Below are 7,600 nucleotides of genomic sequence, written 5' to 3'. Positions count from 1 at the left end.
GGGTGATTCCAGTGGTTGCCGTGGTGGTACCTTCTCATCAACAGAAGAAAAAAACAAATGAGAAACGAAAGAAACAAAATTATATACAACTATGTGCTACACACAAACGTAAAATAACACCATGCTTCCCCGGCAACGGCGCCATTTTGGCAGGCTGCGAAAATGCGGTTTTTTCTTTTGCTTTTTGTTTTGATTCAAGTTATATGAAAGAGATAACTGAACCGGATGGATAAGTTAGCAAATGTCATTGCCACTGATCAAGTTGATCTCGCTTTCGCACGCCACCAATGTAATTTATAAACTCTCAATTTTGCACTACTTTAACAGTAAAACGGCAAGTTTGGGGTCGAACCCACAGAGAAGCTAGTGTATCAAGTGTGTGAGTAGTGAACAGGGGGTTGGCTGCTGCCACGCTTTACTTTTGGGAGATTGTTAACTACTGATGTTAACTTAGGCAGAAAAGTAACTAACTACTTGCTTAAGGGAACTTTAACTACTGGGTCAAGTAAATCTCAGACTGGAATGAAAATTAACTACTAGAACAGTAAACACAATGATGAAAATGAAAGCAACTTTCATTAAACTAAAACTCAGAACAGTACAGCGTGAAATTTAAACTAAGCTAACACTTCGGAACTATGAAAGCAAGTAAACCGAGGAGATCCTCAGCGGGAAACTTAAGAATACGCCGACATATATCAAGTATTCTGCAGCGCTCCTTCAATCGCCCTTTCTAACTAAGCATTACTTTATCTAAGCTATCTAGGGAACTGAACTAGAAAGCTAAACTAAGCTAAATTAAAGACGGAAAGTAAAGGATCCCCCGCCCCTTTATGTGGTGGCACATCCTCTATTTATAGGCTCGGCACGACCTCCATCTGGATAACGATCTTGACAGGGAATTTCGCTCATGCTGAGCGACTCATTGATTGCTACGTGCTCTCCTTCTAGAATGACGATGCTTTTCAGTAACAGATTCGTGACTCAGCTCCGTCCTTTCGTCTCATATATCAGCACGTGTCCCCTTCTAGAACGTTGTCCTTGATAACAGAATGATGCGCACCACCAGCTCATAGCCTCATGTGTCCTTCTTCTGGAAACAGTGGTCCCCTCCTTGACTGCTCGATTACTCCTCTTGATCAACTCCCCCGATATTTGGCCTTTTTCACCTATTGTACTCGCTTGATCAGTTTGGCCTTGTTGCCTTGGTCAAGCGGCATTCCTGCATATTTAACACTTATTTTGCGCGATAAACTGATCAATTAGCGTACATTTTACCCCTAAACCGATGCATGAAATGAGCCTTATCAGTCGTCGAGGTTGTGGCTGGTCAGCTTCACGGACATCCATCTGATTAGGAATCCTAGTTGTACGGTACCGACCGCGACTTCGAGGCATTAACTGAGTTGGTGAACACTGCAAAGTCCATTCAGGCACGTCCCAATAATCTGGGTGTCTGAGTGGATTGAACACCCCGGAATATTGGTGTATCCAAACACTTGTGTGGTATATGGGATTCACAAGCGACATCATGTTGTCGTTTCTAAACCGCGCAACTGCCGTTGCATGTGAACACGGAAGTCTCCACATCTGCCACTTTTGACATTTGCAGTTCGACTCCAAGTACAACACCTTCCACTTGTTACCACCATTTCCCCCAATTCGACGTCTTGTTCGAACCACATAAATCCCTCGAATTGAGCTTGGTGCTCTCACATTATGTAACTGACCTTTTGCATCATTTTTGCACACTTTTTCATGCGCCCACGGGGTAAGTTGTGTCGCACACTGTCTTGATGCAATTGCCCGCTCATTGAACCATTCTATTGTCCTCCAAAATGTCATATCAATGCAAGCTTTGATTGGGAGTTCTCTTGCACCTCTCAACAATTTTTTGTAAGATTCCACCATATTAGTAGTCATCTCACCCTATCTCTTGTGTTTGTCGTACGCCAAATTCCATGTTTCTTTATCCACGGTATCAAGGTACTGCAAAGCCTCGTTGTTGACGTCTCGAAGTAAATGACGTCTTTTCTTAAACTTGCGCTTTTTGGTAGCAATACCCATATTCCAAACCAATCTTTTAACCATGATACCTTTGTGATTCTGCAGAACATTCTTTCTAACATGTACCAAGCAAAACCTGTGATGACCTTTAGGTTCTTCTTTCCATATGGGAGAATTCATTGCATCTATGATTCCCACGTGTCTATCAGATATTACACATATTTCATGCTTTGCTACATGAAGTCTAATGCGTTCCATAAACCAATTCCAACTTTCTTTGGTTTCCTCATCAACAATGGCATATGCAACAGGCAAACATTTCTTATTAGCATCAAATCCAACGGCAATAAGAATTTTACCTCGACATCGTCCACGTAGATGAGTTCCATCAACTGTTAAAACTGGTTTGCATAGTTGAAAAGCCTCCACAGCTGGTCCAAAAGCCCAAAACACGTACTTGAATACCTTGTTCATATCGTGGCTTAATCTGTCATCATGCAACCATTCGACAATTGTACCAGGATTTTGTCTTTGCATTTCATTCAAATAAGCTGGTAAAACTTTGAATGACCACTCTCATCCACCATATACAAGCTCAATAGCTGTCCTTCGAGCATACCATGCTTTCTTGTAACTAATTTTCACATGAAATATATTTTCAATATCCGCCACAATAGCTTTTACCCTGTAGGTAGGATCGTTTTCTATCTGATATCGAACACTCAATGATATCATGGACGACGAAAGATTAGCGTGCCCATTATAATTACGATCCCCCATACAAGTATGAGCAGTGCTAAACACTCTAATTTTCCAGTGTTCATCATGCTTTCTCAATGTTGCTCGACACTCCCACAAACATTTCGGTAATGACTTATCTTTCGGATTTCCTTGTGGCCACTTATAAACTGCATGCCATCTCTTTCCTTTACTTTCAGCAACTGTATATTGTCGGATCTTTTCCAAATGCCAAAAAGTCACAGTTGTGTTCAATTCCAACGTCGTTCTAAATTTAGTATGCAAACCGACATTGCTAGGATCTTTTTCACTCCAATAATGCACACTTGGATCAGCAGGCTCAAAGTTCTTTGGATCAAAACTATCATATGTACCTGGTAAGGTGCGAAAATAGTTCATTCCACGCTGTGGGAACAGTGGAACTACTCTTCCTCCAGCTGTTCTTCCTCCAACTGCTGTTTCTCCAACCACTGTTTCTTCAGCTGGTGTTTCTCCAACTGGAATGGATGGTCTTGAATCAACAAATTGTTCATCATCAGACGAATCACCATCTGAGTCTGTACTAACACTGTTTACATCTTCAGAATCATATGGTGATTGTGGCTCAAGAAAGTCGGCTTTATCAGGACCTATAATATCATTAACCACATGACAATTGTCACTGTCCCTTAAACGCACGCCTCCAACATCAAAATCTTGTGTTGCAGCGAAACTTGGTTCTTGGGCTCTCGTAGACGTACCAACATCATAACTTATGACATGATGACTTATTTGTTGAGTAATTGCCGAATACTCAACAAATAATTCAATTTGACCTCCTGTGGCCATACTCTCACTGAACATTAGTGGCATGCAAACTTTTTCTAGTAGAGTACCTATAAACGTGACTTTGGATCCAACGCATATAGTACGTTTCCATATTATTTGAACTTTGTTTTCAAATATGCTTATCTCCATCCTTTCACAAATTGTTTCCACAAGCTTATCATAGGAAACACTTTCATCCAACATAATGAATCCTTTTGAAAAAGGAGGATCATACGAAATAACTGCTCCGGGAATTATCCCCCCCCCCCCCCCAATATAAATTGACACACCACGTCATACTATCTGCAATAATGTAAAACACAAATAAATATGTATTATTTTTACATTTATCATTATGTAGAGTAAGCCAAAATTGGTCAAAAATTAGATATTAATTACATCAAATATATACTATCATAACAATCCATCAAATATTGATAAAAAAAATTAGATATACTAGATAGAATATATAATATCATAACAATCTATCAAATATTTCTATTAATTACACTACAATATATACTATCATAAAAATCCATCAAATATTGGTCAAAATTTAGATATACTAACCGAATAGGAAGACTAATGTTTGGAAGAATGAACCAAAATCGAAATCTTCACCCTCAAATCGCCAATTGTGTCGACCCGAGCAAGAGTTTCCTTAAGGTTTTTCGCATTTGGGGAGAGTTTTCGCAATTGGGGAGGGAAAGTGATTAGGGTTCGCGTTTTTGGGAGAAATCTTGTTGATATCTGGTTCAACGCTAACACGCCAACCTGGATGGCGTTTTTAACATAAAAACGCCAACTCTGATGGCGTTTTTAAACAAAACACGCCCACGTGGATGGCGTTTTAAACAAGAAATAAACGCCATCAACGTTGGCGTTTTTAAACCAAACACGCCAACCTAGTTGGCGAGTTTAAATAAGTACCGTATTTTTTTAAATTCACAAATTCAATGTAAAACGTCATCACGGTAGGCGTTTTCACTTAATAAAACGCCAGCTCGGTTGGCGTATTTCCCATATATGGAACCATTAACAAAGTGGGTACATTTTTTGTTATTGTAGTAGTAGACTCCCCCATAGATCCGATTTTCTCAACATTTAGCCCAAAGAATTTCACTCATTTAACCTAATTACTAAAGCAATAAAAACATTCTATCGTCTTTTTCATCCTTCCAACATCAGATTCTGCATTCTCTGCAACTCATCCCTTATATCTCTCCTCTATTTTATTAGTATCGTTCCCCTATCCTCTTACTTTTTTGAAAAAGGCCGAAGGTTTCAGGTGAAATTGAAGCTGTCGTAGGGTCGGAGGCGGAGCTGCACCAGATCAAATGTCAAAGATGATGTTTTCCGGCATAGTCCGGTGGACCGCCAGTGGGGTCGGCCGACCCCACGCGACCCCACCTAGGTCCGCCGCTGGTTATGGAGGATCGAACATACTTAGTTTTAATTATCGCTCTAAGAACATCAGCAACGGTGCTCTCTGCGAAGGAATAGCCCTTCCATCAGGACGACACGCCATCGAAACACCGTTGCTAGAGTTCCGATGGAACAACCATTCCTTCGCTGAGAGCACCGCTCGATTTGGCGGAACGACGCGCAAGCCCACGTGGCGCCCTGTGGGCGGCAGTGGCGGATACATGATTTTTCGTTCGGGGTACGAAAAATTACTTATAGTGACTGACTCGGAACTTCAAAAACCAATTCTTTTTCTTAAAAAACACTAATTACTCACTTCCTCTCTCAATAATTGTCCACTTCGATTTTGGAACAAATTTTAAGAAATGTAAAGAAAGGTGGGCTGAAAAAGTTAATGGAATGTGAGTCCATTTTTATATATATTAGGTTTATAATAAAACGTGAATATAATGAGTTAATGAAATATATAACATATTTAGTATTTATGATAAAAAGTGAAAGAGGAAAGTTAACATGGAACGGAGGGAATATATATTATGATGAAACAATATATAATTAAATACATTAGAATATTTAAAAAACTAAAATGTTGAAGATATCAAAAATGCTTTAAAAGATTCGAAAAAATTGGAAAGATTAAATATACGTGTGAATTGTGAATGTTTTATATGCATTACAATTTTTTTTAAAACAAAAAATGAAAATACATAAGATTTAATAAAACACAAAATATATATCTATGCATTAGATGTGTTTCACAAAATAAAAATGAAGATATACAAAATTAATAAAAAGAAAAGGGTAACAATGCAAAGATTTGAAATTGCGTAAAACTTAAATTAATGCCGCCGTTGAGAGGAATTGAACACGGCCTCTGCTGAGGAAGTTGAGAATAATACCGCTGGACCAAGTATGTGTTTTGTTAAGGGCTACATCTAAATACATTATAACCGAAAAGTTTGGGGGTACAGTCGTACCCCCTTGCTCCCATGTGGCTCCCGCCACTGTACCCGAATCCATCTACATCCGCTCGCACTTCTCCAATCTGAAAGTTGTATGAGTTTGCGGCCCCGTTCATCCAATGTTATTTGTTGTTGTACGTTTTCATTTTAGATTATCCAGTGAGAATCTCTCGTCCAACATCTCTAAAATACCATTTATTAGAGAATCATCGGAGGGTGGAGTAGAGCGTCCTATCGACGCTCCTTAAGAAATCTACACAATAGGCAAGACATTAGCATAGATATAAAAAAAAGTATATATTCTTTGCTGGAATTGAATGCAAACACAGATGACATACTAAATAGATTAAGGCAACAGTCACCTATTATCTCTATGCATCATCAACTTGGAGAAACATATGATTTGACACAAACTTATCATCAAAATCAAGAAAATTTCCACCAGAAGATAGAAAAAGGAAAAGAAATTAAACTGAAAATCAGTTTAGACTTTACCTGACAATAGAAGCCAGAAGAACTAGCTCGGGCAACCAGATTTCAACACACTTGGCAACCTGAACAAGCAATGGAAAGGGAAAGCTAGCTTCTAGACGAGATCTTGGCATATGCAAAAATGCAGGTTCAAGAGCTTCTTGGCTAGTTCGAGACATGAAACGAGGACTAGCTCCGTATCCAGGACCTAAAGGTGCATTAGCTCTGTAAGAAATGAGAAACACTGTCTGTATGATATGAGAAAAACAAATTTGGAATTGGAGGAAGTGCATACCCCAATGAGTTTTGTTTAATAGTCAGTAACTCAACGTCCAGCTGCATAAAATTCATAAGTAATAAAGATACAGAACACCTCACCTCACCTCAATTGTAGCAAAAGGCAATTTCGTCGCCTTGGCCACACTCCAGCCCGACATTATGTGAGGGGGTTCAATCAGGGTACGCAGTAGCCCGTTAAGGGAGAGGCCTAACCCACTGGCTACCAGAAGTCCATATCCCAAAGCCTCACCTCACCTCACCTCAATGGTTGTTGCATTGGGAGGAATTTCCATGTATTACTCAAGAGGTACAATCAGCAGTCTCTGCATGCAACACAAGCTAGCATTGAGTAATCAAATTTAAAGCATGTGGCACCAGCACGCCTGCCATCAACTCCAAGTCTAATTCTTTAAGAATTGCTCCTCTCTAAAATTAACCAACATCAAATCCACACAGCTACAACACAGCATTAATACTATATCCTCATTCACACACATGCACCAACTCCACTCAACACAAAATGATCAGATAGATCCAGAAATTATGTTCAAATCATAGAAAATTCATTCTATGTCTTCCAAAATAGATATACTTGCATTTCAGTTAACAGAATTATATTGTGATCTACTAAATATTTTCTCAAATGAGATGCAATCAAATCAATCTCCTTATGAATACTTACAGGCTCGCCATCTATCTTTACGATTCTGTCATCTTGGAAGGCAAAAACTTGCAGTTCTTCTGCAACGATTTTCCAGCAGCAAATATATGAGTAATTGATATTGATATAGGCATGGTGAATATTAGAATATATTAACAGGCATCATAAACTATTATCTGACAAGCTTCTGAGGTTACATCCGCCGTTAGACTTTACAAGCACTTAAATCTTTTGAAATGTATTATCAGGG

This window comes from Salvia splendens, chromosome 6 (genome assembly GCF_004379255.2).
Source record: "Salvia splendens isolate huo1 chromosome 6, SspV2, whole genome shotgun sequence".
Taxonomy (NCBI): Eukaryota; Viridiplantae; Streptophyta; class Magnoliopsida; order Lamiales; family Lamiaceae; genus Salvia; species Salvia splendens.
Note: the sequence above shows the minus strand (reverse complement) of the source record.